The sequence below is a fragment of the Erithacus rubecula genome (genome assembly GCF_903797595.1).
Source record: "Erithacus rubecula genome assembly, chromosome: 19".
In the NCBI taxonomy this organism is placed as follows: Eukaryota; Metazoa; Chordata; class Aves; order Passeriformes; family Muscicapidae; genus Erithacus; species Erithacus rubecula.
The window spans coordinates 11825855-11831854 of record NC_136671.1 but is presented as its reverse complement, the minus strand read 5'-3'; positions in this window follow the sequence as shown (position 1 = coordinate 11831854).

The following is a 6000-nucleotide window of genomic DNA, read 5'->3' as shown; positions in this document are numbered from 1 at the left end:
TACTCTCAGCCTCCAAAATGCATTTCTGGATAGAAATGGGAGTGTCGTCCTGAGGTGGGGTGGATATTTTTAGAGCAGCTGGCAGACTCTGCAGAGCAATTATGCTCCAGGTTCCCAAATAGCCCTGAGCTCTGTCACTGCCTGAAAACACCCCCTGGTCCATTTGTCCAGGGCTGGTGTGGGTGGGGGAGCTTTGCAGCAAACCCAAATGTTGGAATTAGGCACAGCTGGAGCTCGGGTGAGGCCAGAGCAGCCCCTCACCCAGCTCTGAGCTCTTGGGAAAGGGAATGGCTCACAGATGTTGCACAAAGCCCACCTCTGGGGGAATTAAAAAAAACAAAAAAACCCCCAAAACCCTCTGATCTTATCCTTGGCACTCCAGGCATTCACTTTCTCTTCTTCCCAACCTCCACACTGACAGCAGGGTTTTGGTGCTGCTCGTGGAGCATCCTTGGATGGGGAACTTCTGTCATGCCTGGGTAATGGTGGCTTTTTGTGCAAACAATTCTCGGGTTTTTTTAATGCCTTCACACTTAAATTTAATGTGCTCATCCCAGCGTGCCAGCAGCTGCTTCTCTGCCAAGAAAAATTGGTACATTTTGAAGGTGTTGGATGCTCCTTTGCTGGGGACACTGAGGTGCCTGTGGGTGACAGAGCTCCAGTTCTTTTTCAGGACAGTAATTCCCCCTTGCTGTCCTCTGGATGGAGGCACAAGAGAGCATTCACAAGTGTTCTGTCATCCCTTTTTTGGCAGCTCTCCAGAAGCATCACTGCAAATTGGAGCTGTGATACCCAGCCCTGATCCTGGCAGTGCCCAGGAGGGATCTTCATCCTGCACAGGAGGAAATTTCAGGTGTTTGCAGGGCAGGGACACACTGAATCCCACAGCATTATTCACCCTGGCTCTGTGTTTTCTCCCTCCAATTTCCTACAAGAGCTGATTTTCCCACTTGAGGATGGGAAGCAATGTTCTTGCTTTAATTATCACTCCAAGCAGAGGATTCCTGAATCTGAGATGGCAGTGCCCCAACACTTGGCTCCACCTTTTCCCCTCTTTAATCCATGTTTGGGGCACTGGCTGGTGTTCCCAGCCCTCTCCCCACCCAGAGCACTCCATGCACTGCCTGTGGAGCTCTTTTGCTCTGAGTTTTTAGACATCCAGGAGGGCTGGGTGTCCCACCACTGCCCCATTCTCCCTGGGCTCTGCTCTGCCTGCCAGGCTCTGGCTCCTGCTGGAGGATTTACTGCTGGGGAGATGCAGTGCTCTGACTTATGAAACTAGGACATTTGCTTGGCAGCTCGAGAAATAATGGGAAATCCATTTAATTATTCCCCAGAAATGCTCAGATTGTGCAGATGACGAACTTAGGTTTAATATAATTTAGATAACTCATGTCTATAAACATGTCTGGGGCCAAATGTGGATGGAAAGCCACAGATCCCAGCCTGTGCTTTTCCTCTTTGATTAAATTTGGAGCTTCAAGAAACCTACAGGAGCAGGCTCATCCCTGTGCCTGACCCCAGTGGGCACCACCAGACCCTTGGTTCAGGTCTGGAATGCTGGGGAAGATGTTTTCCTCTGGTTTGCAAGAGTTTTTCACCAGGATGTTGTGGGCAGCAAGGCACTCAGGTCCTGTGCTGGGAACAGGATAGAAAAGGGGGAAAAAGAACTTACTGCTGGTAATATTTGTGCTCTGGGGTTAAAATGACCCCCTTTTTAATGGGAAATCTCCCTTGGTATTTGGGAGCAAGGGTAGTTTTGCCCAGGGTAGTTTTGCAGCCCAGCTGAGCCCAAATCCTTCTCCTGGAAAGAGTTCAGGATCTCTTTGTAGGAAGAGAATCTCCCTGCCATGGCAAGCTCTCAACTACTAAACAGTTCAATTATTGCCTTGTTTTTCTCCACTTCCACCTCTCCCCGGGCTCTTTCCTCCCCTCAACCCATCTCCTTCTTCCCTCCCCTGCTCTGCACTGCTCCTCACACCTCAAATGCCCCCCAACACCCCTGCAGTGGCTTTTCACCCCAAATTATCAGCGCTGGGATGTCACTCACACCTTTGGCCAGGGGATGTTCGAGGAGCCAGCGCTGAGAAACACCCCAAAAAACCCTCTGCACCCCTCCAGTCCCAATCCCCATCAATGCAGGCTGTGACTCATCCCCTGGTTTTTAACTTTGACTTTTGCAGTCCCAGGCAGCTCTGGAGTGACACACATCACTGCGGGGTAATTAGACCGAGCACACACACACACACACACTCACAGAGGCGCAGCACTACTGATTTCTGCATTAGCATGATAATGAATGTTCTCACTAGAAGCTTGTAATTATGTTTCCTCTTTTTTTTCCCCTCCCCCTGAAAGTATAATTAATTATGAATAGAGCCAGAGTTTGACGCTAACGCATATTTTTTTTTTTAAATCCCTTTTGGTTCTATTTCTGCCCTATTAAAAATTTATGAAGGAGCCAGAGGTAAAGTCATTTTCCCAGACAGTTACTCCTATAAATTCAATGGGAATAATATTAAAAAAAAAAAAAAGTAACAATAAAAGGCAGGAAGGGACTTTGCAGAGGGTTTTCTCCCCTCTTTAGGTAATCACCCAAGGAATTTGCTGCATTGACCTGTTGAAAGCCCCAGTCCATCCACACTGTTACAGTCAGGGGGCATGGATGTGCCTGTGGGTATCTCGAGGTGACAAACAGCCCCCAACCCTGCAGCTCCCCCCCTGGAGCTGCTGCCACTGTAAAGGATGGAGGTCAGAGCAGGGTGCTGATGTGCTCTGAGGGGAAAAAGGAAAAACTCTTTATTAGTTGAAAACAGAAGAAAAATAACCTGCAAGCACTTTCAGTACCTTGGGAAAGTTATTTAGGACTAGGAGATGCAAAGCCAAAAACTTCCAGGGAAGTGCTGGATTTTTCAGTTGTCTCACAGAGATGAGCTCTCCTGGGACTCCATCCCTGGCATGTCCCAGTTTTTGGATGCAGAAAAACCTCAGGGTTTGCTCCCACAGCTGTGATGCTGTGGCTGCTTCCAGCAGGGCGAGATGCTTCCTCCCCACCTTCAGTGTGGCTGATCCTTTCCCCAGATAATCTGTGTTTAATCACTTCCTTGGGGACAGAAAGTGAGAAAAGGGCTGAAACCAGCCCAGCGGTTTGGGGTGATTGTGTGAAGATGATGTGATAGGGACTGAGGGTGAGCTGTTGTCAGGATCCCCATCCTCCAGGCATCCCAGGTGAGCTCCTTGCAGTGCCACAGGCTTTGCCCCCTGCTGCTGGAGCCTGTTGTGCTTCCTTCTCCTCCTCTGCTGGTTGCCATTCATACCACCAGCCTTCCCTTGCCGTAGGTGTGAACTGTTTTTCTTTTTAAATTGCATTTATTCTAACAAATGTCTCATGCAAACACAATTGCAGGTTTGCTAGAGGGAGATGCTATTTGCAGGCAGCCTTGCACAAAGGCAGATTTATTCTCCTTCCATTCATTTGAAGCTAAAGTAATAGCTCTAACTACATCTGACTTATAATAAGCACATTCCTGGGAACAAACCTGTACTCTGCATGTATTTCCCTCTTTGTCAGCTCCACCAAGGCACTTTTTCTCCCTCTCTTTTTCATTTTTTTTTTTACAATAACAAAATCAGAGCCTTGTCAGTTGAAAGTTTATATGCCCTATTTATAGCACTCTGCTGTCTCCCAGCTTTTATGTTCCAGCATAAGTAGCTCTTTACCCTCTGCTCACAAGGAGCTGAGCATGAGCCTGAACACAGCCTGGATCTCCATAATGGCTCTTTTATCCTTCCCTGAGGAGGGAAGCATGCCCTGCTCTCCACAGACCCGCCTGTTTCAGCTCCAGCCTTACTGGAGGGCAGCACCCATAGTCAGAGAACTCTGCCTTGTGTGTTTGGATAATTCTTTTTGCCAGCAAATCCTTGAACTTGGGGGTGTTTTGCTGTGCACCAGCTTGGTTTGGTGTTTACAGCTGTTGAGCATCACTGGTCCCGTTTTCTGGCCTGTGATGGGTGGGAAGCACCAGCAAAGTTTTTTTGCCATCTCTTTGATGAGTGTCATTAACAAAAAGAATATGAATAATATTCCAGGGAGCTGCAACAGTTACTTCAGTGATTTCTGTAGTTAAGCTGATACTTTAATGCAGTTTGTGTATTTAAGAGATCTTTATAGGCAAGCATGGATGCAGAATCTCCTGTGGCTCCTTGACTTGCCATGGTTGGATCCTGAACCTCTTCTCCAGGTGTTATTTTGGGACGGGGTCTGGCAGAGACACTGAGGGAGGGCTGGAGGAGTTCCCAGCATGGCATTGACTGAGATGGAGAGCAGAGAAGTGGTTTGAGGATAAATCAGAGTCACCACAACCCTCAGCAGCCCTGCCACCCCCCAGCCCATTTCTCCAGCTCTCTGGGTGCCCCCAAACCTCCCAGTCCTTTGTGAGCCCTGGCCAGCAGGGTCATCCAAGGCCAGGGATGGGGCTTTCAGCAGCTCCATCTAGATACTGGCATCCCCTAAAACCGGGGTGGTGGGGCTGGAACTGGACCCCTTTCAGGTCCCCTCCAACCCAAACCATTCTGTGGTTCTGTGCAGGAGCAGAGCTGGAGTCCCAGCCCTTTCCCCTCTCTCTGCAGAAGGCACAGAGTCTCCTCTGTTACCTCGTGGCACATCACTGGGACTCAGGCAGGACTCTCCATCTGTTCCAGACACAAAGATCAGGATAAAAGGGACTATTGTGCTCTTCTCCCTCCAACTAACTTTAATCCTGGTGAAGGGGAAAATCCACATGCTAAAAAATCCCGGGTGAGAAGTCCTGCTTGGATGTTTACAGAGTAAACAACCATTACAACTTTAAAATTGCAAAATAATAATAAAAAAAAAAAGAGAATGTTCAGGGCAGAAACACAAGCAGAGATCCAGGGCTGGGGGGAAACAGCTCTGCCACAGCTCCTCTGCAGGGCTGTGCTTCTGAGGATTCCTCCCATCTGTTAAATATAGCTGATGAGCTGTTCTTGAATCGCACCTAATTACATCTCCTCTCCTGCACGCTGGCACTTCGCAGCTCTTTGCAGCTACAAGGAGCTGGATGATTGCAGCTTGAACTCCTCAGGTGGAGCGAGACGCTCATTTGTCATCCCCTGTTTGGCTGTCTCCTACTTGGGAGGAGGGAGATGAAAAGTTGAATTCTCTGAGAAGGGAGGCAGAAAAAAAAAAAAAAAAAAAAAAAAAAAAAAAAAAAAGAAAAAGAAGGAAAAAAAATCCTTTTGAACTCTTGGCTCATTAAGATGTCAAAAGGTTGGGTGCCCTGGCAACTGCTTCGTGTCTCTAAGCAGGGCTTGAAATTCCTGCAGCCGTCCCGCGGGGAATCCGCAGGCGCTCGCTGGGCTCCGTGTGCTTGGGAAGATCCCATAGCTGAGCTCAGGATCCTCCTGAAAAGCTGCTCTCATTTCAGCCAGGACAGGTTTCCTGGCTGGGAGCAGCTGCCCCTTGGGCACCTGGGTGTCCAGCCCCTGTGTCACCTCACCCACTGCCCCGTGTGCCACTTCCAGCCCTTCCCATCCCCACTGGAAATACCAATTCAGGGCCACGAGGGTCATTCCTGTGGGCTTCACCCAGAAAAAGTCATTGTCTGAAAGGTATTTGGATTTATTTTATTTATTTATTATTTATTCTGTGGCTTGCATGCATCAGTTTGGTTCTGCTGAGTTTAGAGGGGTTTTTTTCAAGATTTTGCCAAATTTCAGCCAGCTGCTCTCTAGCCTCTCCATCCACATCCTGTCTGGCAAAATTTCTACCAATTTTTTTTTCTAGCTCCTCCTTAGGCTGCACATCCAATGTCTTGTGTTAAAAGATGCTTCTTCATCCCAATGCAGGGCTCTCACTGGAGTTTGACTACCAAAGAGAGAAATACATTTTTCCCAGTTCCAGAAAATACCAGATGCCTCAAAATGAAAAACCTCCAGAAACAAAATTTCCCAATTACTACATAAAGCAGCATATCCAAA